This window comes from Miscanthus floridulus, chromosome 9 (genome assembly GCF_019320115.1).
Source record: "Miscanthus floridulus cultivar M001 chromosome 9, ASM1932011v1, whole genome shotgun sequence".
Taxonomy (NCBI): domain Eukaryota; kingdom Viridiplantae; phylum Streptophyta; class Magnoliopsida; order Poales; family Poaceae; genus Miscanthus; species Miscanthus floridulus.
The window spans coordinates 69733742-69758466 of NC_089588.1; the positions used below are offsets into that span (position 1 = coordinate 69733742).

Here is a 24725-nt window from a genome sequence, read left to right on the forward strand (position 1 = left end):
CCAATATTTATACCCAGAGCCTAAACATGAATCCTACTCGAGCACGACTCGTTACAATCTTCGGCATAGAAGAAAACATTCCTAATTTAAGATAACTTGGACCCTAATCTTTCCCTTTTTGTAGAGTCCGATATGTAGTTTCCTGGCGCCAACCGTAGCTCATCATCGCTATCTGCTGACGTCATCCAAAGAGATCCGATTCTAGAGTCGTATCTAAATCAGCTGATATCGATCCTTATGCAATTGATTCCTTGATGGGCACAATTTTGGAAGCCTCTGAATTCCTGCGTTCTTCTCCCAAATTTTGTTGTAAACACATGCCCCCAATTTTGGGATAAAAGTGATTTTATTCCAAAATTCCTATTTATCCGTTTACCACACCACAACCGTTCTATTCCGAGATATACGCATGATTCCTAACTTCCCGGCCTGAGTTTTATATAATATCCCAACAATACCTCTTCCAATTCACTTGGCCTTTTTGCCTTTTCCCTTTTCCTTGAGCAAATCTTAATATCCGACGCCGTCACCGCCAAGGCCTCAAACCCTAGCAAATCCTCTGTTCTATCAAGCCGTTATTCAAGCATTCTTCATCAGGCTCAAATCTACTTTGGCTTTAATGGTGACCAGCGACCACGTCCCTGAGGTACGCTTTTCAACTTTCCCATTCTCCTAGTACCGGCCGCTACCCTGTATTTCTTTTCTCCTTAAATTTATTCCATCCGATTTCTAGGAAATGAGGAATGAAATCTTGATTCCATTAGGTGTTGCTTCCAATGTATATTTTCTTGGACCTATGGGTGATCCCTGACCCATCTGATTTCATCCGTCAAGAAACCAACCAAATCCCCTTCAAACAGTCTATAGTGGACTCGTCCTCCTGGAATATCAAAACCCCCTTCAGAAACTGGCCTAAAATGCCCAAGGGGTGGAGAAATTGGTTTCGCAGGGTATCCGAGAAAAAGGGCCGAGATTGGGAGGTGTATGATTTGAATCAATGTTTGACACTTTTATTGTCCAGGATGGAGAGGAACGATTCACTCTTGATCTCTGCATCCTATTTTTGGTCCAATGCCCTGAATGCTTTTGTCTTTGGTCATGGCCCAATGACTATTACCCTAGCTGATGTTTACATGTTGACCGGCCTTAGGATAACTGGGTCAGTGCATCCTTATGAGTACTTGAGTGCTAGTTCTAAGAAATTAGCCAAAATATCAGACTGCACAGGATGGGCATGTTACATTCTGAACCATATCAGAGATGAATCGACTGTTAGTGAAAGAGAATATGTGGCCTTTTTGAATATGTGGTTGGAGAGATTCGTCTTTTGTGGGTCATCTTGTGGTCGGACTTATAATCACAAACTCATGGCAGAGCATCTAGCAGTAGGCAAGGACATCCCTCTTGGAAAGTATCTGCTAGGAGCTGCTTATCATTTGATGTACCAGGTAGCCGCACAATTACTAAAGAATGAACCAGTGCATACCATCAGTGGCCCTTGGTGGTTGATACAAATGTGGCTCAACCTGTATATGCATAAGTTTATAAGGCCTGATCTCAGAAGCCTGAGTTTCCCTTCCTCCAACTTTGATGAGGAATATAGAGGTGAAGAAGGAAGAACTCGGCAGTGCATGAGCTATGGTGAGGCTGCATCGGCCATAACAATTGATTTTGATATTGGCCATCTCTTCAAGAAGTTTTACAGAGGGTTTGATGTAGACATCCTGACTTGGCTACCATACGAGGATGATGAAAATGATGAGCTGATCTTCCCATTCAAGTTTCGATTTGAGTCAGGCTATTCGGATGAGGCGGCGGCTGCAATTTTTAATTCCTTTATCAAGCCCTACGTTCTTTCTGCCGAATTTTGTCATGGTCATGGCAAAATGGCTATAGGCTCCTCCCTTCCAAGCAACCTCCCAACTTATGAGTTCTACAATCCATCTTTCATAGCTCGTTAGCTTGGCTTTGGCTAGCTCCCCCTCAATTATTCTTCAGAAACTTATTGAAGCCAAGAGAAGACATCAGTGAGGTGATGGAAGCCTCTAGAGTTTTTCAATTGGGATCAGGACCTTCCTTCCCTTTGTGTGCATGACTAGACCAGAGTTAGTTCCTCTTCCACTCTCTTCGACTCCAGGTGGCAAGAATGGCACTCCCACCTTTTCTGTGGGCTGGTCCATCCTTTGTGTATATCCCTGAATGGAGAATTTGCTTCTGACGAAGAGGTAACTTGCCATTTCTTTTCAAGAAAACTGCTCGATGAATTCCTCTACCAACTGTTCTAATTGACCTTTTCAAGATGCTGAATTTGATCCTCCGAGCTTGGATAGGAAGGGATGTCCTGTAGATTATCAAGCCACCGTGCCCAGTTTCAAGAATGGGATCGGCTATGCCTTCACTAAAAAATTGATGAAAACTCATGCTGCCTCCACTATTGTAACATATCATTCTTCAAAGCGCAAGACAGCTCAAGGGACAACCTAGTAAACCACTACTAGGAAGAGGCTCCATAGAATGAGACCGTCAGCTGCTCAGGTAAACAATTCATTTCCTTCCGACAATGATATTCAATTGCTAACCCCGTTCCTTCATAGTTATCGAGCATTATGTCCCAACCTGCTTTAGGTGCAGGACTGCTATCCCAGGCATTTGACTCAGCGCCAACTGAACCCCCATTGGCTGATCCTCAAAAAGAGCCGATTTCGGTTGAAATAACCGATGCTTCCGTAACAGCAGAAAATGTGAGTTTTATCCTTGATGCTTGTCAGAGCATTTTCTTTAACTTTTGATCTACTCGGTTTCCATCCTTCACCTAGATTCTTACCATGCTAGATACTTCCTGAGGAAACACCAACACAAGAGTAGGAGCCTGATAGTCCACTTAATGATCCTGTCTGCATTGAAGGTGATCATGTTGCCGTCGACACTCAGACTGTTGATTCCCCAACTCAGCATGCAACTGATGGTAAGGAAGTCATATGTCTCTTTTATTCTTCTACAATAATTATGAACTAAAATTTTCCTTGACATTGTAGATACCAATGTTGAAAGTTCAGAGCCGATTCAACCAGATGCTATTGGTGCATCACCAGTTGTTCCTCCTCTTCAGATAGAGGCTTCAGAGAAGGTACGGTATCTTCTTAACCATCCATTTTGTTATGAACTGACTCAAACCTCCTAATCGAGATTTCCTCATACATAGGCACTCAATCTCCCAGCTTTGAGCTATTCCTTTAATCTTGGGGAGTATCTTGATGAAGATGAAATCAGTTCGTCAGCCACCTTTTCCAAGGAAACCTTGTCAGAAGAGACCAAGAATCGGCTAAGAGATGTTCTGCCAATGTTTGAAAAGAATATAGACGATTCGGTCCAAGACACTGATCCAATACATAGAGTTTCCTTGTCCATTAAGGGTAATCCATCTCCAGCTCTTTCCAGAGTCTTGTATCCCTTATCTATCTTTGAAGATCAGGTCCTAAAGGTAACACAGGCTCAGAGGAATCTGTTTGATCATGAAACTTTATTGGCCAAGGGGAACTCTAACAGGCAAGAGGCTAAAGAGCTGACATAGTTGATTGATCATTTGAAGAATTCCTCTCTCAGTATTGACCAAGAATTGTCTTAACTGGAAGCTAGGCATGCAGAACTTGAGAAGGAGCAAGAAAACATGAAGGTTGCCATTGATCGTCATAAGTCCACCCTGGCTCAAATCCCCGAGGCCATCAAGCAAAAGAAATAGGAACTGCTAGCCAAAGTCAGAGAAGGCAGGGCCATCCGAAGTAGCTTTGAGAATATTCTTGGGTCAGCCGAAGGAGATAAGCAACAGATCGCAGAAGCTGATGCTATCTGGCTAGAAGTACTGAAAGCAATCTATGATGTTCTAGATTTGTAATTCATGTATCATATATCTTGTGTAGAATCAATGACTAGCTACATCCTCTGTTGTCTCATTATACTTCTTGTTTTCGGCTAAAGAGCCGATTTGAAAATAGCCGATTCCAGACTTCCATCCTTAATCCAATTAAGTCTGAAAACATGACCTTTATTATTAAGAGAACCCTTCGATCTTCTATCCTTAGTCACACGACGTCGTATATTCTCTTCGATATTAGTGAGGTGGCGCTTCGCCTTCTATTAATTGTGGTTGCCTTTTGCACGTCCTGAGGCATCCACCTCTTCGCTCTAGTGGCTTCAAATACTAGCCGAGGGCTACTGGCCTCGAACACATCCTGCACTCACAACTGCTCCTGTTCCTTTGCATATCTCCACCCTCGTAGAACTCTGTAGCGGCCTTCCTCCCTTCTTGTAGATCTGATCAACTTCATGGCCTAGTGAGGAGAACCATGGCAAGCATGCAACGGAGGAGGTTTTAGAGGAGAACATGCTAGTGAATCAGCGCCTTTGACGCATGAGGTGAGATTGACATCTTCTGCTTGTAATGATGAATTATTCTGATTTGTCAATAGATTCATTTTGAATGACAGTCTTTGTCCTCTTCCCAAGGCCTGTCAGCCCTCTGATGCTACATCTTCCACGCCGGCCTCGTTGTTGGATTCTTTCAACTCCTACAACAGCGACGATGCCCGGCGTTTCCTTCATCAGTGGAGGCTAGCTCAGAACCACTTTGCCGAGGTGACTTGGGAAAATGGCCAGCTCAAGATCCACCTCAGGATCTCTTAGGCTGCCCTTCATGCGGCCGAGGAGGAGGCCAGTGCCGTTCGAGTGCGGCTGGCCAAGTTTGACGCCACGGAGGCAGGTAAGATGAGTTCCATGAATGCTTCTATTATGATTTCCACTCTTTATCTTGATAGTTCTTCTATTTTCTGTGATCGTCAGCCCTGACAGTGCAGTTAGAGTCCCTCCAACTGGTGATAAACGTGGCCGTGGACACCATCAATGCTCGGGGTCCCCTCATCAAGGCTCAGCCTCCAAGACATCCTGGCCGCGTTCAGGAGATCACCATCCACGGCGTTCGTCACGGCGCGTCGGTGGCACTGACCGCGGTGCAAGTCTAGACTAGGTACGAGCTCCACGCCATGGAGACTGGTTTCCCAAAGGGCGTCGGCCCTAAGGAGCATGAGGATTTGCTGAGGAGTTTGTCGTAGCGGCGGAGGCCATAGTGGATATCACATCTGCTCAGGATGGGTGGACAAGGTCTTCGACTAGATTGTATTTAGGGCGAACTAATGAATGAAACCTTTTGTTCTTTCAATGAATAGGTCTTAGTGCAATGCCCCTGTATGTGCCATGAATGTCTTTGTTTTTTGTTTTTGCTCTAGAGGCGATACATATCGTATCGGCTTTTATATATTCGAAGATCTTTATTTTTGAACTAGAGGCAATACCTTTCTGGTACCGGCTATTAGAGCCGAAATTGTATCGGCTATCAAGTGTTGATCAAATGCTAGGATAATATCCCTTCAAATATATTTCATCGATCGCTATTGATAGGTTGCACCAGACCTTTTGAGACCAAAGGTTAAATGATCGATTGATCCAGGCCAAGCATCTCATTAATTGAAACAAAACCTCCTTTAATAGATCCATCAACTCTGAATTGCACTTATGATTCGACATAGCGTTCACAAACATTAGCCTAAGCCTATCTCTAGGACCACTACTTACTCCCTTAATCCAATGGCCGACGTGAAGCCATGATTATTTATCAAAACAAACTCTTAGAGCCGATTGCTTGAATTGGCTGTTGGCCTTCATTATTAATGCTAATGAAGCCTCCTTCCCATATCTTGCCAGAAAGGCATTCAAAGTCTCCTAGTTCCTAGAAGACTAGATCAGCTGTCGTGATACTCACAGACTCATCAACGCGAACCAGCTCGACATCTTCTCCATGCCATTGAATCAAACACTGATGCATGGTCGATGGCACACAATAGTTTGCATGAATCCAATCATGACCAAGGAGTAAACTGTATGACCCTTTTCCATCGATGACTGAAGAACGTGGTAAGTAGAGTCTTACTCCCTGATTGTTAGTTCAACAGTTCATTGCCCCCTCGGGTCTTAGACGTATTACCCCCTAAAGTCCCTAAGCATCATGTCGGTCTCAATCATATCTCCTAGTCCCTTGCCTAAGTTTACAAAAAGTGATGTAAGGACATGAGATTGATAGAAGCGCCTCCTGTCCACCAACATTTTATTCATCAGCTTCCCATCAATAAAACCTTTCACATATAAAGCCTTTAAATGTCGATGCTTGACTGGTTTATCAAATATTTTCTGCTGTATAATAGTCAACTTGGCAACTACCTCCTTATACTCCGATTCATCGAAATCCGAATAAACTTCTTGATCTGCCAGAGCTCTGAACTTGATGGCAATAGAAAAGCCATTGAATATTAGCCGATGGTTGCCTTTTATCGGCTATTTGCTTAGCACGCCATACTTGAGGTTTACCAAATGCTTGAGCCTGTTCCAACTCTCTGTTCCTTAGGCATTGCATCCCTTCTCTTCTGGCTTCTTGTCAAACCTCCTAGACACCATTGGCCTTCCTGCCAAACATATTCTTCTTCATTACTTTCTTCTTCATAATCAGCCCAGTTTGGATCAACAACTCGATTTCCAAGCCGATCACTGAACATTTCTATTTTTTAAGCTGCCAATCCATGTTATCCATGATGATACTCATCTCGAGCATGGATAGACCGGCGGTTGGTTTGAGATTACCTGAATTCCCAATATTGCTCGCTGCATTCTGGACAGTCATGTCTGGTAGGCAACTTCAAACCTTCGTTCCAGCATTGTCTGAAGAAAGGACAATTCCAATGTGATTCGGCTTGTTTCCTTTCATACCTCTATTTTTCTAGTTGACGCTGGTATTCTTGCTCCTCCAACCAACACTGATAATCCTTTTCTTTCTACCGCTGCCACTTATTCAATAGAATCCGAGATGTAACCCGCAGCTTTGTCGCCCCATCTTTTGATGTTTCCCTTAGCTCATATCGGCTATTTTGCTTGTCACGACGTCTTCTAATTTCTCTATACTCGTCAGCCGATATTTGCATCTCAGGATCGACTGTTCCTAGCTTCTCTTGATTTGATTGATGTTCAGGACCCTAGTCTTTCCTTTGAGCAGCCTAGCATCGACATGTTTTGATCTCCAGGGAAAGGATTATCATCAACTTTCATTTTCTAAGGCGTATCAAATTTGAGTCCTCCTTGCTAAATAGCTCTCTGTATATACTGTCAGAAAATTCTGCATTCATTAGTGGAATGAGAAGTAGCATTATGGAACTAACAGAACTTCTTATTCTTCAACTGATCAGGGGGCAACATAACATGATTATTAGGCAACTTGATTTGTCCCTTCTCAAGCAAGAAATCAAAGATCTTGTCTGATTTTGTGATGTCAAAGTCATAGCTCTCCTCGACTCCTCTTCCCTAAGGATTTGGCACTATTACTATTTTTTTGCCCCAATTCCATTCAGCCACGTAGCAACCTCTTCTTCTTCATCTTCATAGCCGTCATCGACTAAATATGGATTATAAGCCTCGGGCACTGTGGTACTTTTCTAGAATCGGGTATCTCTGTGCACATACTCTGGAATTGGCTATTGAGCGCCGCCACTCGTTGAGCTAATTAACCCAAGTTGTCAAATTCTTGTCCCAGCAGTTTTTCTTTCCATGTTGGCAGCATTCCTTGTATGGCCAAAGCAGCTAGCTGATCATCAGCCAAGTTTAATGAGAAGCACAAATTTCTGGTCTCTCAGAACCTTTGAAGAAACTCAGTGCCCTGATTCGTTAGTTTTCTGTCTTATAGATGTTCAAGTCAGGTAATCTTCTTTTCTCTAGTCCCAGTATAAAAATATGTATGAAATTTCTTCTCTAGGTCAGCCCAATTGGCTAATGGAATTGACTGGCAGTGATGAAAACCAAGTGAAGGCTGGCCCTGATAGGGACAAGGAGAAGAAACGAACTCGATGGGCCTCTTCAACGGATGCCTCGCCCAATTGTGTAAGATATTGATTGACATGTTCTATCGTGCTTGTGCTGTCTTGGCTAGTGAACTTGACAAACTCTGGGAGCCTATAATTTGTAGGAAGGGTGACCAAATCATACCATTCTGGATATGGGTGTTTGTACGAGAAGGACAGTCCTTTTGGCTTTAGACCGAACTGATTCTTCATCATCTCGGTCACTCTTAGCAATAACTCATCAGCATTTGAATTTGGATTTCTCTGCACCTGCTGACCCATCTATGGATTGAAATCCCATGTGCCTTGATACCCTAGATTTAGAATCATGTGAAGGGTGTTATAATCTGTGCCATAATGATACCCCTATGGAATCTCTATCTGTTGGGTCCTTTGCTGGTTTGTTGCTTGAAGTCTTTGATTATAGACATGAGGATCTATATCTCTACAGATCCTTTGAATTGATGGTGCTATTTTTTGAGCCGACGACGGTATGTGGTCTGATGTGCCAAAATCAATCATCTGGTTCTGACCTTGCTCCATCGGCTATTGCACATGTTGCACTGATGATCTAGGATTATACTGTATCTGATTTGTAGTAGTACCTTGAGCTTGCTCAGATGAACTTTGAACTACCTGGACATCATCATTAGTAGCTGGTGCTGCTCCTTGATGGCTAGTACCGGTTTGATTAGTCCCTTGAGTCGACGGATGTGGAATGTTGTAATAAGCCGGCACCATCTGATCAACAGGAAACCCATGAAACACCTCCTTCATGGTGTTGTTAATGTGTCCAAGAAAGCTTCATTATAGCTTGATATGGCATCACGAACAGATTTGTCTACAGCTTCCATGAAGAGACGCCTGTCTTTAGCTTCAACCGCATCTGTCTGCCTGTGTAATAGAACTCTTAGTAGTGGATATTTCTGAACAATTGTATTGTCACATGTTTTGGTGTAGAACAACAAACACTTGTTCTGAAATTCTTCTGTAGCTTTGCGGATGACATCTTTATCTCCATCAGGTAGGTCTTCATAAGGTACCATGAGGATGTCGTTGTTATTGTAAGCCGCCATGATGATTATGGTGTCCCACCAGGCATGCCAGAACGTGTGTTGGCATGAAATTTCGTCCCGTGCCGAGGGAACACGAGCAAGCCAGAAGGGTCTGCTCGATGGAGATGTAGATCCGCCTGGCTTCAATATAGGGGTGGTCGATCCTGCGCACTCCTCCCGAGACGTGCCAGTCAATTTGACCCTGCAATTGACAAGGAGAGAAAGCTAATCAGTAATTTAAGGCGGAATATGCCGGTGTTGCCAAACAGTCCCGAATGTGTGGCTCTAAGAGCCGATGTGGAAGGAGATCGACTAAATAGCCGATTCCAGCATACTCATAAGAATAAATCAGTTAAAACTCATGAATTATGGAAGAAAAATCGGTGGTAATTCAGGATGAATATCGTTAAAACAAATACTGGTCAATGGCAATAGGATGTCAACAATAATCAGTTTATGCTAAGCCAATGACTGCAGGTAACCAAATTCCCCTTTTTATATAAAAGAAACAGCTCATTATCATTTAACCATTTAATAGAGATAAGCCTAATGAACATATTAGATCTCATCTATCGTTATGACCAGTGGGGCATGAGATAGAATCATGCAGGCCATAGAAACAGCGATAAACTCGATGACCCTAACTTATTACTAATATCAGTGTGGCACGAGGCAGAATCATGTAGGCCATAATACAATAATAAGATCATGGGGCTAACACATCTTTCAACATATATTTACTTCAATGGTCTCATGATGTGAACTGTATGTGAAAGCACTCGATATCGGCTAAAACAGCCGATTCAGGCATAGCACACAGTTAAAGTCATGCCCAATCAGGAACAGATCTACCAGATAACGATCCCCACTCCACGGTGCTAACAGTGGGGTGTGAGGTAGAATCACACAGGTCATTATAACGGGCCATGGAACGGTTCTCGTTAGCCAATAGATCTATTCAAGACCAGACAAGCCTTAACCGCACACTATGCATGATCAAGATTGACATAAAACAGCCGATAAAACATAACCATCGTTTAAAGTGCAGATTAGATCAATTTAGATTAAAAGACGATGGGCTAAACAAGATATAAGGCCGATCTAGATCAATCCCAATCGGGCGAAGTGATATTGCTATAATTAAATAATCAATGAAAGCAATAAGCAACATTGGAAACTTAATGAATCTACCCAAAGGATGCCATCCTTAGATAGAGCCGATAACTTGACCTTAATCTAGTTCGAGCAGTGGAGGTCGACCGGATCGATGTAGCTGTACTTGAACTAAACAAGAGTCGATAACTAGCTTATACCAGAGTCGCAGTGGAGGTCGACCGGATCGATGCAGCCGTATGAACAGAAGTATAAGCCATGACGGTACTTACAGATAAGCCAGAGGTCGGCCAGACCGATGCAGCCCTACTCGCTGAAGAACTCACCGAGATCTACTCTACTCCTACTCCTAAGGTGTGGCCGGACCCAAAAAAAGTAAATGACTTGTATTTGATTGATTATGTGTCCTTTACAATAGCTGGGGTCCAATATTTATACCCGGAGCCTAAACATGAATCCTACTCGAGCACGACTCATTACAATCTTTGGCATAGAAGAAAACATTCCTAATTTAAGATAACTTGGACCCTAATCTTTCCCTTTTTGTAGAGTCCGATATGTAGTTTCCTAGTGCCAACCATAGCTCATCAATGCTATCTGTTGACGTCATCCAAAGAGATCCAATTCCAGAGTCATATCTGAATCAGCTGATATCGATCCTTATGCAATCGATTCCTTGATGGGCACAATTTTGGAAGCCTCCGAATTCCCGTGTTCTTCTCCCAAATTTTGGTGTAAACAGTTTTGGGACAGGAATTGCCTGAATGTCCAACATCTCCACAGACTTCTCAAGTCATGTGGGAATCCATAGCTTTGAGTGTCTCTTGGGCACTCACCTTCTCATAATGTTCTACTCGCTTCGCTAATAGATCCATCTTAGCTACAAGCATGTCAATTTCTTTAATTGAATGCATACCTCGTTTACAAGGTTGGAGTCGATCATCGCTCCATCCTTGGTTGGAGACCATCTTCTCGACCAGTGTCTTTGCATCTGCAATACTTAGCGAAAAGAATGTACCACCAGCAGCAGCATCTAAATGGCTCCTATCTAACAGCACTAATCCATAGTAGAAGTTCTAGATCAAAAGCCAGTCTTCCATGTCATGGTGTGGGAATGTAGAGACATACTCTTGCATTCGTTCCTAGGCTTTAGGAAATGATTCATCTCCTAGTTGTTGAAAACTAGAGATCTTATTACGCAGAACATTAGTCTTCCCCCATGGGGAAAAACTTAACTAGAAAAGCATTGGAACACTTATCCTAGGTATCTACAACGTTGCGGTTAGAGTAAAACCATTGCTTAGCCTTTCCTAACAAAGAGAAGGGGAAAAGGCGAAGACGTATAGCCTCTTGGCTCACTCCCTTAATGGTGAATATGATACAAATCTCCAAGAAATGTTGGAGGTGAGCAATTGCATCCTCGTGGGCTTTCCCACAGAATGGACTAGCTTGAACCATCATAATTAACGCTGGCTTTAGCTCAATGTTAGCGTCCCCATTGATAACATTGGGTTCGGTGGCTACATTAGTAGCCGAGGGTGTAGAAAAATCACGAATGGACTTACCGCCCATGGTCATGGAGGGTAGTGATAGGATATGAGGAAAACAAAGGATAAACTACTTAGGATAACTAAAAACAAGCTAGCTAACAAATTTAGCCTTATAAATTCGATGACAGTTGCCTTCCCCGGCAACGGCGCTAGAAATGCTTGTTGATACTTCTTAATGACTATTGGAGGATTCCGCAAGCGCACAGAACTATTGCATAGCACTTCACTCGGTGAGTACCTAGTGTTGAATTTATATTTTTTCCCACGGGAAGGCGGAAGGCTAGAATGTATATAGGACTAGGATTTGTTAAAGGTAGGTCTAAAGTTGATCCTAGGTAGGTGAACTATAGTGAAGGTTGGGTGTAAACTACCTCAACTAACTACTAAATACAAGCTAACCAGAGATAGCTAGGTGGGAGAACGAGCGATATATTTTTCTAGTAACTAAGGGTAAACAAATAATTAGGAGAAATGCGATATTACTTCGAGGCACATCCCGCCTACCAACTAGGAGAGTTAAATAGACAAGGTCTGCCATGAACCCTACGATTTAATAACTAGACCTATCATGGTGGAATACAGAGGATGGACAAGGTTGTCACCACTTGCCACCTACCACAATCTATCCAGAGGCCTAGCCATATCCATAGGTAATGTATAGCTTAATCACCATGCTTAATCTATAAACTTACTACTTCGATCCGAGCTCCGATGAAATGAGATCAAAGCACCCTAACCAGAGGGTGGAACCGGTACTAACGAAAGACTACTACTAATAAGATAACCTATGCTACTAATGCAAAACAATAAGCACCTAAGCTCACTAATGACGAACACTAATGACTAAGTACTTAAAGTAAAGCAAGCAATACTAGAATAAAGTACTAAAATAAATACTAAATAAAGTAATGCAGAAATGAAAGAATTACAAAGGAGCTATACCAGACCCAGAAGACCCGTCTGGACTCCGAGAAGCTCCGCTCTTGCTCTACTCTACTACTAGACTACTACTCTATAGCTAATGCTAAGCTAGAAAGCTAAGAGAATCTTGGAAAGCTAGAAACCGCCTTGGAGGAGCACTGGCTGCTCCTCCAAGGTGGTTTGTGGAGACAGCATGTGGTGAAACTTGGCCGGTAAGTCGGTTGGTGAAGCTCCATGTCTATGACAATGGGCCCATGTTTCCATGGCCTCTCCATCGTCACCATCGTTTGAAACCGACTTAGATCAATGCTTCCTATTGGCTGTGGAAGAGCTCCCACGAATCGGTGACGTGGCAACGTGCCAAGTTAGCACCAGGTGTGGATAGGCGGTGCTTAGGTGGTGCTGGCCTATGGACCCAGGTGGCCCTGCCATGTCCACTTGCTTCCTTGGTCCATGTTTGTCACTATTTTAGCCAAAATTTGCCATATTTCCTGTATACAAATAATTCTACAAGCACAAGTGGAACTAGGTGAAATTTAAACATAATTCTTCACATGTGATGATGATTTACCTCACTTTACCATGCTTTTGGGTGGAATGTTGATGGTCAAAATAGGTGTTAGTGACTGTCAGCACCTACCCTCCTAATAGTGGAGTTCTACACGCTGAACGACATTGAAGTAGAGCCAGTGTCGAGGGAGGAGCTGAGGACTACGGAGCAAGGTAAGCAGAGCGTCCTCCTAGACAAGTCACATGCCCAAGTCCAGCTTGGATGCATGGGCGGTGGTGTGGAGCAGAGATGGTACGTGGACTTTGGTGCCAGCAAACACATGACTGGCTCCAGGGAGGCAAGTTGGAAGGCAGCATGATCGACTCGGTCAAGTTCGGCGATGGGTCGAAGGTGAAGATCCGTGGCCGCGGCACCATCATCTTCTGGTGCTAGAATAGAGAACACCACGTGCTGCATCCATCAGCTACGCTCGAGCATCGTCCGCATCGGTCAGCTGGACAAGAATGGCTGTGAGGTGCTCATCAACAGCATCGTGCTACGGATTCAGGATCGAGAGTGCTAGCTTCTCGCCAAGGTACAATGCTCATGAAATCGTCTCTACATGCTTGATTTGGAGGTGGAGCAGCCGGTGTGCCTAGCGGCATGGCACATCAAGGAGCCATGGCTATGGTATGCCTAGTTAGGCCACTTGCGATGCACTTGTGCGTCTAGAGAAGATGGTGCTCGGACTGCCACACATTAAGCATGCTAATGAGTTGTGTGACAGCTGCCTGGTGAGAAAGTAGAGGAGGCTACCCTTCCACAAGGTGGCCTAGTGTCATGCTTGGGACATGCTAGAGCTCATCCGTGGTGATCTCCATGGGCCACTCGCACCGGCTACGCATGGCAGGCAGCGCTTTTTCCTGCTACATGTGGCTATAGCTCCTGACGAGAGAGCAAAAGTCTAGGAAGCAGCTACAGGTTCTGTGGACCAATCGTGGTGGTGAGTTCACCTCTATGGAATTTGCGACGTACTATGCAGATCAAAGCATGGCGCGCCATCTCTCTATGCCATTCACTGTAGTAGAATGGAGTCGTAGAGCAATAAAACCTAATGGTGGTGGGCATGGCACGCAGTATGATGAAGGCCATGCACCTGCCAATAGAGTTCTGGTAGGAGGTAGTGAGCATGGCGGTGTTCATCATCAACTGCATGCCCACAAAGAGCTTGAAGGACATGACACCATTCGAAGCTTGGTTCGAGATGAAGCCTAATGTCTCCTTCATGCGGACATTTGGGTGTGTCGGCCATGTCAAGAAGACAAAGCCCATCCTCACCAAGCTTGAAGATAGGAGCACATCGATGGTGCTCCTAGGCTACAAGGAGGGTAGCAAGGCATATCGGCTCTATGATCCACATGGAGACAAGGTGTTGGTCTCTTGAGATGTAGTGTTTGACGAAATGGTAGCCTGGGATTTGGAGGATCCGGGCACGAGGGAAACCAGTGGTGTCGGAGGCACTTTCATAGTCAAGCACTTGGTCATCCATGGCGGTGGAGATGCTGGAGCTGAGGAGCTATCAAGTCCAGCTATGGCGGGCTCGGACAAGTAGTCTCCACCAGTAGCCGTGTAGACACCACCATCCCATCTCTAGCAGGACAGGGGACCCCTCCACAGATGTCGGTGGAGTTAGCCACTCCACTGAGCGATCTGGGTGCGCACGTGGACGTGCACCACAACAGTGAGGTGCGCTTCTACACCTTGGATGACCTCATTGGTGGCTCGGCTACTCTAGGCTTGGCCAGCAAAATCCTCGATGATGAAGAGCTGCTGCTGGTGAGAGCGAAAGAGACACCCACATTTGTAGAGGCCAAGAAGGACACAAACTGGCGGTAGGCAATGATTGAGGAGATGAAGGCGATCGGCGACAACCAGATGTTGGAACTCATTGACCCTCATTTTCGGATGCCATCCAATCGGGCTAAAGTGGGTCTACAAGGTCAGTCCAGACAAGCATGGAGCAATCGTCAAGCACAAATGACGCCTCATCTCCCGGGGTTTCGTCCAACATGAAGGAATCGACTTTGAGGAAGTCTTCATGCCAGTGCCGTAGATGGAGTCTTTTCACCTACTGCTATCTCTAGCAGTGGCGAAGGTTTGGTGCATCCACCATTTGGATGTGAAGTCAGCCTTCATCAATGGCGAGCTAGTGGAGATAGTCTTTGTCAAGCAAGCTCTGGGTTTCACCGTCAAGGGAGCAAAACACAAGGTGCTTGGGCTGTGCAAAGCCCTTTACGGGCTATGGCAGGCCCTGTGGGCATGGAACACAAGCTCAACACCATGCTAAGTGAGCTTGGGTTCACGTGCTACGCAACAGAGCACATGCTCTACACATGACGACGGGGAAGGCGGAACTCATCGTTGGCGTGTACGTGGATGACCTGATCATCACTGGTGTGTGAGTAGAGAACATCGATGGCTTCAAGCATGTGATGATGGCTTGGTTCCACATGAGTGATGTTGGCCAGCTCTCCTACTACCTGGCATCGAGGTGAAGCAGGGGAGCAGCTCCATCTCCATGGGTAGCATGCCTACATGGAGAAGTTATTAGAGCAGAGCGGCATGGCTGACTGCAAGCCTTGTGTGACTTCAATGGAGGAGTGGCTGAAGCTATCGAAGAACACACCGCAATGAAGGTGGATGAACAAGCTACCGGAGCATCATCGGCAGGCTACGGTACCTGACTCACACATGGCCCAACATCGCGTTTGCTATGGGTATGTGAGTCGATTCTCGAAGGATCCCCAGGAGGATCACTGAGCTGTGGTAAAGCGGCTACTGCGCTACATCAAGGGGACGGCAGACTAGGGCATCATTTTCCCCAAGATCTGTGCAATTGGGCTATGGCTCTAAGAGTTTCAACGATGCAGGCATGGCGGGCAAAAGAGCACCTTCGGTATGCTCATCTTCCTCGCCTCATCCCCAATCGCCTAGCAATCCTTGAAGCAAAAGGTGGTGGCGTTGTCTACATGCGAGGCGTAGTACGTTGCGGCGGCCACAGCAGCGTGCTAGGCTGTCTGGTTGCTGGGCAAGCTAACCGGTGAGGCCCAGCTTTGATGGTTGACAGTCAGCTTGCCATCGCCCTCACCAAGAATCCTGTCCTCCATGACTAGAGCAAACACATCAACGTCAAATACCACTTCAGGATTGCATTGATGGAGGACAAATCATCCTCAAGTTTGTCAAACCGGCCGATAGCTGATGGACATCCTCACCAAGTTGCTCAGGCATCTTTGGTTCACTGAGCTAAAGAAGATGATTGGCATGGTGGAGGTCAAGTCATCGGTTCAGCAGCAAGATTAGGGGAAGAACTATGAGAAAATCTGCTGCTCCCCCTCTCTATGAGTCAATATGGCATACGAATAGTAGATTGATTTAATGTGAACAAGAGGATACAACATATATATGCAAGGATTGGTGTAGGGTTTACAGAACACACACAATAACGGAGATCCTTGCCTAAACTGGGAGATCAACTACTATAATACCAAAGGCAGTCCGGCCACCAGGTGTGGGAGCCTAGGCCCATGGCCAGCCCTATAGGTGCTAGTCTAATAGCCCCCACAGTCGAATCATCAGCCACTCTGCATGTTTAGACTGGACTTGGACTCTGTGAACACTAAAGAGGGAAGCCCCTTAGTGAAGATGTCTGCATACTGTGAAGTGGTGGGAACATGCAGGACACGAATATCGCCAATGGCAATGCCCTCCCGGATGAAGTGAAGATCGATCTCAATGTGCTTAGTTTGTTGATGCTAAACTAGGTTGGAGGACATGTAGATTGCATTGATGTTGTTGTAGTACACCAATGTGGCACGCCGGAGGGGAGCATGGAGCTCCAGAAGAAGCTGGCGGAGCCAAGTGGCCTCAGTAACCTCATTGGCCACCGTGCGATACTCGGCTTCAGCGCTGGATCTTGACATCGTGTTCTAGTGCTTGGAGGACCAAGAGATGAGGTTGTTGCCAAGAAATAAAGCATAGCTCGAGGTGGACTTGTGGGTGTCCAGACAACTAGCCCAATCAGCGTCAGTGTAGACAACAAGATCAGTCAAAGTAGATGATTGCAGCAGGAGACCAAGGTGGAGAGTTCCTCAAACATAGCAAAGGATCCACTTGAGGGCTGCAAGGTGAGGCTCATGGGGTTCATTCATATGGAGGCACACTTGCTCCACAGCATAAGCAATATCTAGCCTGGTGAACATCAAGTACTATAAGGCTCCAACAAGACTGCGAAAATCTAAGGCGTCAGACACAGGGGCGCTGTCGGCTATAGCAACCTTTGGGTTGGTGTCGACTGGAGTGGAGCATGGCGTGCACTCTACCATCTCAGCGCGATCAAGAATATCAAGCATGTACTGCCGCTAAGAAAGGAGAAGTCCATCACCACATCGCTAAACATGCATACCAAGGAAGTGATGCATTTCACCAAGGTCTTTCATGGAGATCTCTTGCTGAAGAGCTAAGATGATCTGCCATAGGTAGGCAGTATCTGATCCGAGACGGTAGACAAAGAGTGGGGTGTCCGACTTGGCTTCAACAAACCCAAGGGATAGGAAGTATGTAGCCATCCGACTATACCAGGCACCAGGGGCCTACTTGAGGCCATATAGGGACTTGTTTAGGCAACAAACAAAGTTTGGATGACTAGAATCCTCAAACCCAGATGGCTGCTAACAATACACTGTCTTGGTCAGGTTGCCATGTAGAAAGGCGTTCTTCACATCAAGCTGATGAATAGGTTATCGATGAGAGAGAGCCAGGGAGAGCACCGTGTGAACAATAGTAGGCTTCACCATAGGACTGAAGGTCTCATCAAAGTCCACACCCGACCACAGGGTGAAGCCACGGAGAACCTAGCACGCCTTGTACCTTTCTAGAGAGCCATTAGACTAAAACTTGTGCTTGAAGATCCACTTGCCAGTGACAATGTTGGCCCAAGGGGGGGCGAGGCAGAAGGTCCCAAGTGTGATTCTGCAGAAGAGCACAGTGTTCCCCTTCCATAGCCGATTGCCAATTGGGGTTAGCTAGAGCACTACAGAATTTCTATGGCACCTGTGTTAGAGGTGCAGCGTGGAACACAGCAGGCATCCAAAACTCGCTCTTCGAACCTGTGGCCATGGTGTGCTGATTGGTCACTAGAGGGACCACAACAGCACCCTTGGGCAGTGGAGGAGTGGGGGCTGGTGGAGGCGGTGTGGCTAGTGCAGGAGGCTAGGGCCGGCGTGTGTAGTGCTAGGCAAAGAATGCTCTAGCCAAAGAGGCGGAAACCTGGGTGGGGCCCATGGGGTGGTGATGCCTATGATGGGAGACCTGCAGGAGACATCAATGCCTCTCGAAGTGCAGGCGAGATGTACAGTTGGCAAGTAGTGCTATCCCCACCACTAGCCGTGGTGGGCGCAGACGGGTTGGGCACAGGAGAACCGTCAGTGGCCACGTGTAGCACGGGCAGAGGGTCTGCCATGATCCTTGGTGAGCGCAACATAGGAGGGATGTAGAGCATGGGCATGAGCACTGGTCGATCAGCAGGCGCTGCTGCTAGTGTGGGCAGCACAAGCACAGTCACTAAACGACCGGCATGGGCGCTTCTGGTGGCAGTAGTAGGGAGCGCCCCAGGCATAGCCGCTGAGGGGCCGACAGGGGCACTGGTGGTAGCTCCGTGAGAGGTACCTATAGACAGAAACCTATGTGACGGCCCAATAGGAATAGGCACAATGTCAGTAGCATCAAGAAACTTGAAGTCCATGGGAATGTGAGGACCATCATGCTCGACAAAAGGAAAAGCATTTTCATCGAAGATGACATGCTTGGAGATGATGACTCTGTTTGGAAGAGAGATCAAGGCAGCGGTATCCTTTGTGATGAGCAGAGTAGCCAAGGAAGATGCATAGGATGGACCTAGGAGCGAGTTTGTGTGGAGCGCTAGTGAACAAGTTTGGGTAACATTTGCAACCAAAGACTCGTAGGTGATCATATGTTGGAGGCTTGCCGAAGAGGGCAAGGTGAGGCATGGAAAGTTGGAGAGTCTTGGTGGGCAAGATGTTAATCAAGGAGGTCACCGTGGAGAGGGCCTCGACCCAATAAGAGGGAGGCATGGACGCCTAAAAAGCAGGGAGTGAACAACATTGTTTATGGAATGAATAATGCATTTGGCTTTACCGTTTTGAGGCAAAGTGTAGGGGCAAGACATGCGAAGGTGGATGCCTTGGTTGAGGAAGAAGTTATAGGTGCTAGAGTTGTCAAACTCTTTCCCGTTATCGCACTGGACAACCTTGATGGAGACACCAAATTGAGTGGAGGCATAGGCGATGAAGTGAGTGAGAGTACTGAAAGTGTCAGATTTAAGGTGCAGAGGAAAAGTCCACAAATAATGAGTGCAATCATCAAGTATAACCAGATAATATTTGTATCTAGAAATGCTGATAGCTAGGGATGTCCACAAATCACAAAGAATAAGATCAAACTTGCTAGACGCACGAGAGGTGCACACATTTAAGGGCAGATGAACATGACGCCCTAACTGACAGGCATGACATAAGCCTGAACAATCCTCAATCTAACAAGAGACACTAGACGCAAGCTTCGATAACACCTCATGACCAGGGTGGCCGAGACGCCGATGGCACAGTGGAGAGGTAGCCCAAGCCACAAGGGAGTGTGCTATAGGAAGCCATAGAGGGTATAGCGGTCTGGAGCTATTGCACCTAACGATCTCGGTCTGGGACGGAAGAGCCTTCACAGAACAACCAGCAGGGTCAAACTCAACAGAGCAATTATTGTCGGTAGTAAATTAGCGAACAAAGATGAGATTCTTAATAAGTTGTGGTGACACATGGACATTATTAAGAAGTAAAGCGTGTGGAAACTCTATGTTTCCAATAGCAGTGACCGGAAGAATAGAGCCATTACCGACAATAGTAGATGAAGGAGTAGGATATCGCGGGAAACAAACATGTGAAAGAGAGGTGGACTGAGAGGTCATATGTGAAGTAGCACCTGAGTCGAAGTACCACTCGTTGGCCAAAGGAGGAGTCAATGACATCATGCTGAAGGCGGAGGTGAGGGTCGAAGGATCCCATGAAGAGAGGCCGGTCATAGGGTTGTAGTAGCCTGGCGTGACCCACTGACCAGTGCCGTCGATGGTGGCAGGTGCAGCAGCAGGTTGCTGCTGAGTGATGAGTGTCTGCTGCTGCTGCTGAGTGATGAAGGCCTACTACTATAGGGCAAGGTGGGCCTACTACTGTGGATGTAGAGAGATGGGTGCCAATGGAGGACGTGGGCCACCCAGCCATATCTGGATTGACCCCATCCAGGGATTATAGGGGGCGGGCCAGCTCCTGGCGCTGGCCTGCTGCTGCAAAGTGGTAGCCTACTGCTGTGGCGTGCCAGCAGGGGGCGCCGACCTTGGCCGACAGCGGGCACACTACCACTACCACCCTTGCCGCCACCGCCACACTTGGTGCGGTGATTGTTGGAGGACTTGGAGCCCCCACCAGCACCCCTAGAGCTCGTGCTGGATAACACAGGGGCAAGGCTGGGAGAGCTCGATGTGGTGGAGGTGGTGAGAGCGGTGGCAGGGGCATCCTTCTAGTTCTCTAGGGTGAGCTCCTCAAGGATGAGGTCGTCATGGGCCTCCAGGAAGGAGGGGAAGGGCTGGGCACGACGGAGGAGGGCCTCGACATGTCTAAAGTGCTCATTGAGGCCGCAGACGATGTTGAGGACGAGGGTGCGATCAGTGATGACCTCACCAAGTGCCATGAGATCGTTGGCCATCTTCTTTGGGTGGTAGCAGTAATCAGTGATGGAGATGTCGCCTTGGATGAAGTTGCGAAACCATGTCTCAAGATGGATGGTGTGCGCCTCCCTGTTGCCGAGGAACTGAGACTCTATAGTGAGCCAGGTGTGCCTAGCAGTGGAGCCCTAGGTGGAGATGATCTCGGTGAGATTGTAGGTGAGTGTGGTGACGATCTAGGACTTGACACAATCCATCCGAGCCGAGTCAGGGGAGACAGGGACCAGAGGAGCCTGGCAAACGTGGTCCTAAAGAGAGAACTTGCCGAGGATGAGCATGAATTGATCACGCCAACGGTTGAAGTTACTGGAGTTGACGTCGAGGACGATGGTTACATGATTCTGGATGTTGTTGACAGCGACCGCCTGGGCATGGAGCTGCAGGAGGGCAATAGCCTCATGAAGAAGCATGGCGGTGTGGAGGTCAGTGGTCAGCGCTGGTGCACCTCCTAACACGGCGACGGAGGTTCCCGGAGTGGCAATGGCAGTAGCGGCCGTGCGTTCCTTGGTTGCGCGCGCCAAGGCATCGCTGGCACGCTGGGCAGCGACATCACGATCCTTGGCAGCGGTCGCGGCCTCCTCCTTGGCCTGGAGGGCGCGCGCCAAGGCAGCATCGCACGCGTCCTGGCGCTCGCGTTCAGGGCACTGAGCGCCGGTGGCGGCCTCGTTAGCCTGGTCACCGGTGAGCCCAGTAGAGGAGGTGTCGACATCCCCAGACTTGGGGGTAGATGGAGGTGTTGTAGGCATGGCGACGCTGCACGGTGAGAGGGGCAGCGCGCGAGTAGGTAGGGCAGCGGAAGAAAAGACCTAACCTAGGCTGCTGATACCATGTGAGTCAATATGGCACATGAATAGTAGATTGATTTAATGTGTACAAGGGGGTACAACATCTATAGGCAAGGATCGGTGTAGGGTTTATAGAACACACCCAATCAATAGACATCCTTGCCTAATCTGGGAGATCAACTACTATAATACCAAAGGCAGCCCAGCCACCCGGCGTGGGCGCCTAGGCCCATGGCCAGCCCTATAGGCGCTAGTCTAACACACTCTTTGCTTTTGCTGCAACAGTAGGGTTGGCACTCGGTCAGCTCTGCTGACTACTGTTGAGGTATGGCAATAGGCCATCACCTCTTAGTACTAGATTGTACACTAGATAAGTAGTGGCATACCTCAGCCATGGTAGTTGTTGAGGCTGATCTCAGCCATGTATTAGTAGTACATGTAGTAGGTGTACTAGTATACCACGTAGAGGTACTAGTAATGTGTATATAAGACTAGGAAATGCAATGAAGAAAATCAGTTCAGAGCAGCAAACATTCAGAGTTTCAGTGTGCTCGTGTGCTCCGTTCTCACCCCTTCTTCTACCTCTAGCCATGGTGTGTGTGAGTGTGCTGGTGAGCTGATTACTCACCTGTGCAGGGGATTTCTGTTCCAACAATCTACAAACTTACATGCTCAAATAGTAGACACTTGTAGAACCTCTGCCCTAAGCTCTGCAGCTTGCTCGATACCCGGCCACAAAGGTTGCACTGCACCAATGGAAGGTTCCCTTGAGCATCTCTGAATGCCGAAAGAGAGGGCGGGCCTGATGCTGACGCAGATTGAGAACTCGCCGCCATCCTCCACCTCTACTGGCCCTCTAGTGGCTAGGGTTTCAACAAGGACCGGATGAGAGGAATTAGAGAAGGACGAAGAGTGAGTGGTTTTAGGAGGAAGAAGACAGCGTGAGAAAGGGAGAACGACCGGCTAGGGTTAATGGGTTTGGTCAGACCGCGTTGGCCGAGCTAGGGGCAAAATCGTCCACTCAAAGAATCTTCTTCCTCCAGAAACAATGAAAATCATATTCTATTGCGTGAGGTGTGTTACAAAACAAACGTGATCCAATAATGGTACTCAACAAATTTTGATGTTGGTAGTGTGATGTAGATAAAACCATGTTTTTCCAATGTCCCATAGCAAAATTTGCCTTGTTTCTAAAACTAGCGAGGGGAACAAGGGGAAAGAAGTTGAGGCCAGCCCCTCTCCCACCAACCAGCAAGGTTGCCGAAGATGGGGGAGGGAACGGGCCAGATCTGGGTGGCCCAAGTGAATTGAGGAAGAAGGTTGAGTCTCCCAATCACTCTCCATTTGTTGCTTGCCTGATTTGTGTATGCTTGTTACATGGTGTCATCTACAATGAACGAGAATTGAGATCAGCCAGTTGTGAATTTAGTGGGTCACATAGCTAGTGATGTTAGTGATAGAGTCCCCGTAGCAGGTGTCCTGTCAATCAACCAGGGATATTTTGTTCTTAGAGAAATTGGCAAGAAAGATGCAAGAAATTGGCAACTGAAAAACAGAAGTTTGCACTAAAGACTTGTGGGTAATGGCAAGTGAAGTTAAAACTTATTCTATAATTAGAAGGAAGGCTGTTTTTTACTGGCTGAAAAATATGCTCGAACTATAGACGATTTATCGAGATCATTCATTTATATGTCATTGAATTCAAGGTATTCTCTCACGTTAAATTGGCAGGTAAACTTTTTGAGCAAGCTCGTTGCTCTTAAACCTGGGAAGGCATTGGAAAGGATGATAAAGGATGTTATGAATGGCAGAGGGGAAGCTGCTGATAACATTGAACCAAGTGCTGCTTCGCATTCTGAACAGGAGAGTCTAACTGGAGTATTAGGAAGGGTGAGTTTTGAGCTCAAATTGGTTCATTAGTATGTTCAGAAATTAGCAGATATTTTGCATTAATAAGTATTCGCTGCACATCCTTATGTGACCTCTAGGGAAGTGTATCTGGCCACAAGCCACGGCCAGTCTGCCCTGGAATGTTCCTTGAGACTGTTTCCAAGGTATTGATCTCATCTTTCATTTTATATACAACACATTCACTTTTTTTAGCATGACATAGCGTTTTCCTTTTGTCTACAATTTTGTGGCATGGCTGTAAGGTCCTGGGTGGTGTATATGCATGTAACACATCTGGCGTTACAGCTCAACATCTGGAATGGGTGAGCACCTTACTGGTCCATTCTTTGGCTGATCTCTTGGCTTACAATCTACTCATGTATGCCAATCATCATGGGCATGGTTTGACCGTATTTTCTCATTTTAGGTACATCAAACAACACTCAAAATTCTTCAGGAAATGGCCTTCTAGCATTGTTATCAGGGTTCACTAATAGTTTGTGAACATAAGGAGTATATAGCTGCACATCTGTAGCTATTGAAGGTACATGATATCAGATAGCCTTGGGTGCACCAAGGTATGTACTGTTTTCTACTTACCGGATTTACTGGTCCTACCGGTCCCGCTGTGGTTGTTATTAGAGACCTTTTTTAAGTGGTCACATATCTTTTTGTTGAGAAGTGGAGTGGAAGAAACGATAAGGTTATCTAAAGGCCATAGATCACTCGTGGGAAGAATGTTGTCGCGTTGTGCAGTCTAGAAGTAACTTACAGGCTTGGAAGTGGTAATGTGGTATAACCAAGTGGTTACCCTTGCCAATTGACTAAATTTAAGTACTAGACTCATAACAGATTTGAGGTGTAATACCATTATTGACATTAGTTTTTGTTCCTTGGCAATCTGTAATTTTATGTTTTCACACATTGTTCCAGACTTCTGGTTGTTTATTCGTCATAGGTGATATACGGTTAGAAGAAGCTGCAATTAAGAGTGGTATCTTGGAATACAATAAAATGTGGCTACAGTAGTCTGAATATAACCCCAGGTCTTTTCTCCAGTTGGCAACAGGCAAATGATGGGGGAAATATTTGTGTGGGTGGGGGTGGGGAGACCACATATTCCGTACAAACATAGAAACTA

At 46.4% G+C, this 24725-nt stretch overlaps 1 non-coding gene and 1 pseudogene across 1 annotated transcript; both read left to right on the top strand.

Moving 5' to 3' along the window:
* LOC136480057 (protein PEP-RELATED DEVELOPMENT ARRESTED 1 homolog, chloroplastic-like) overlaps positions 1 to 24509 on the top strand; it is a 139205-nt pseudogene extending 114696 nt beyond the window's left edge.
* LOC136484493 (small nucleolar RNA R71) lies at positions 11198 to 11306 on the top strand. The gene has a single exon (XR_010766013.1). It is a non-coding gene; the product is annotated as a small nucleolar RNA R71 (small nucleolar RNA).
* Positions 24510 to 24725: the final 216 nt, after the last annotated feature.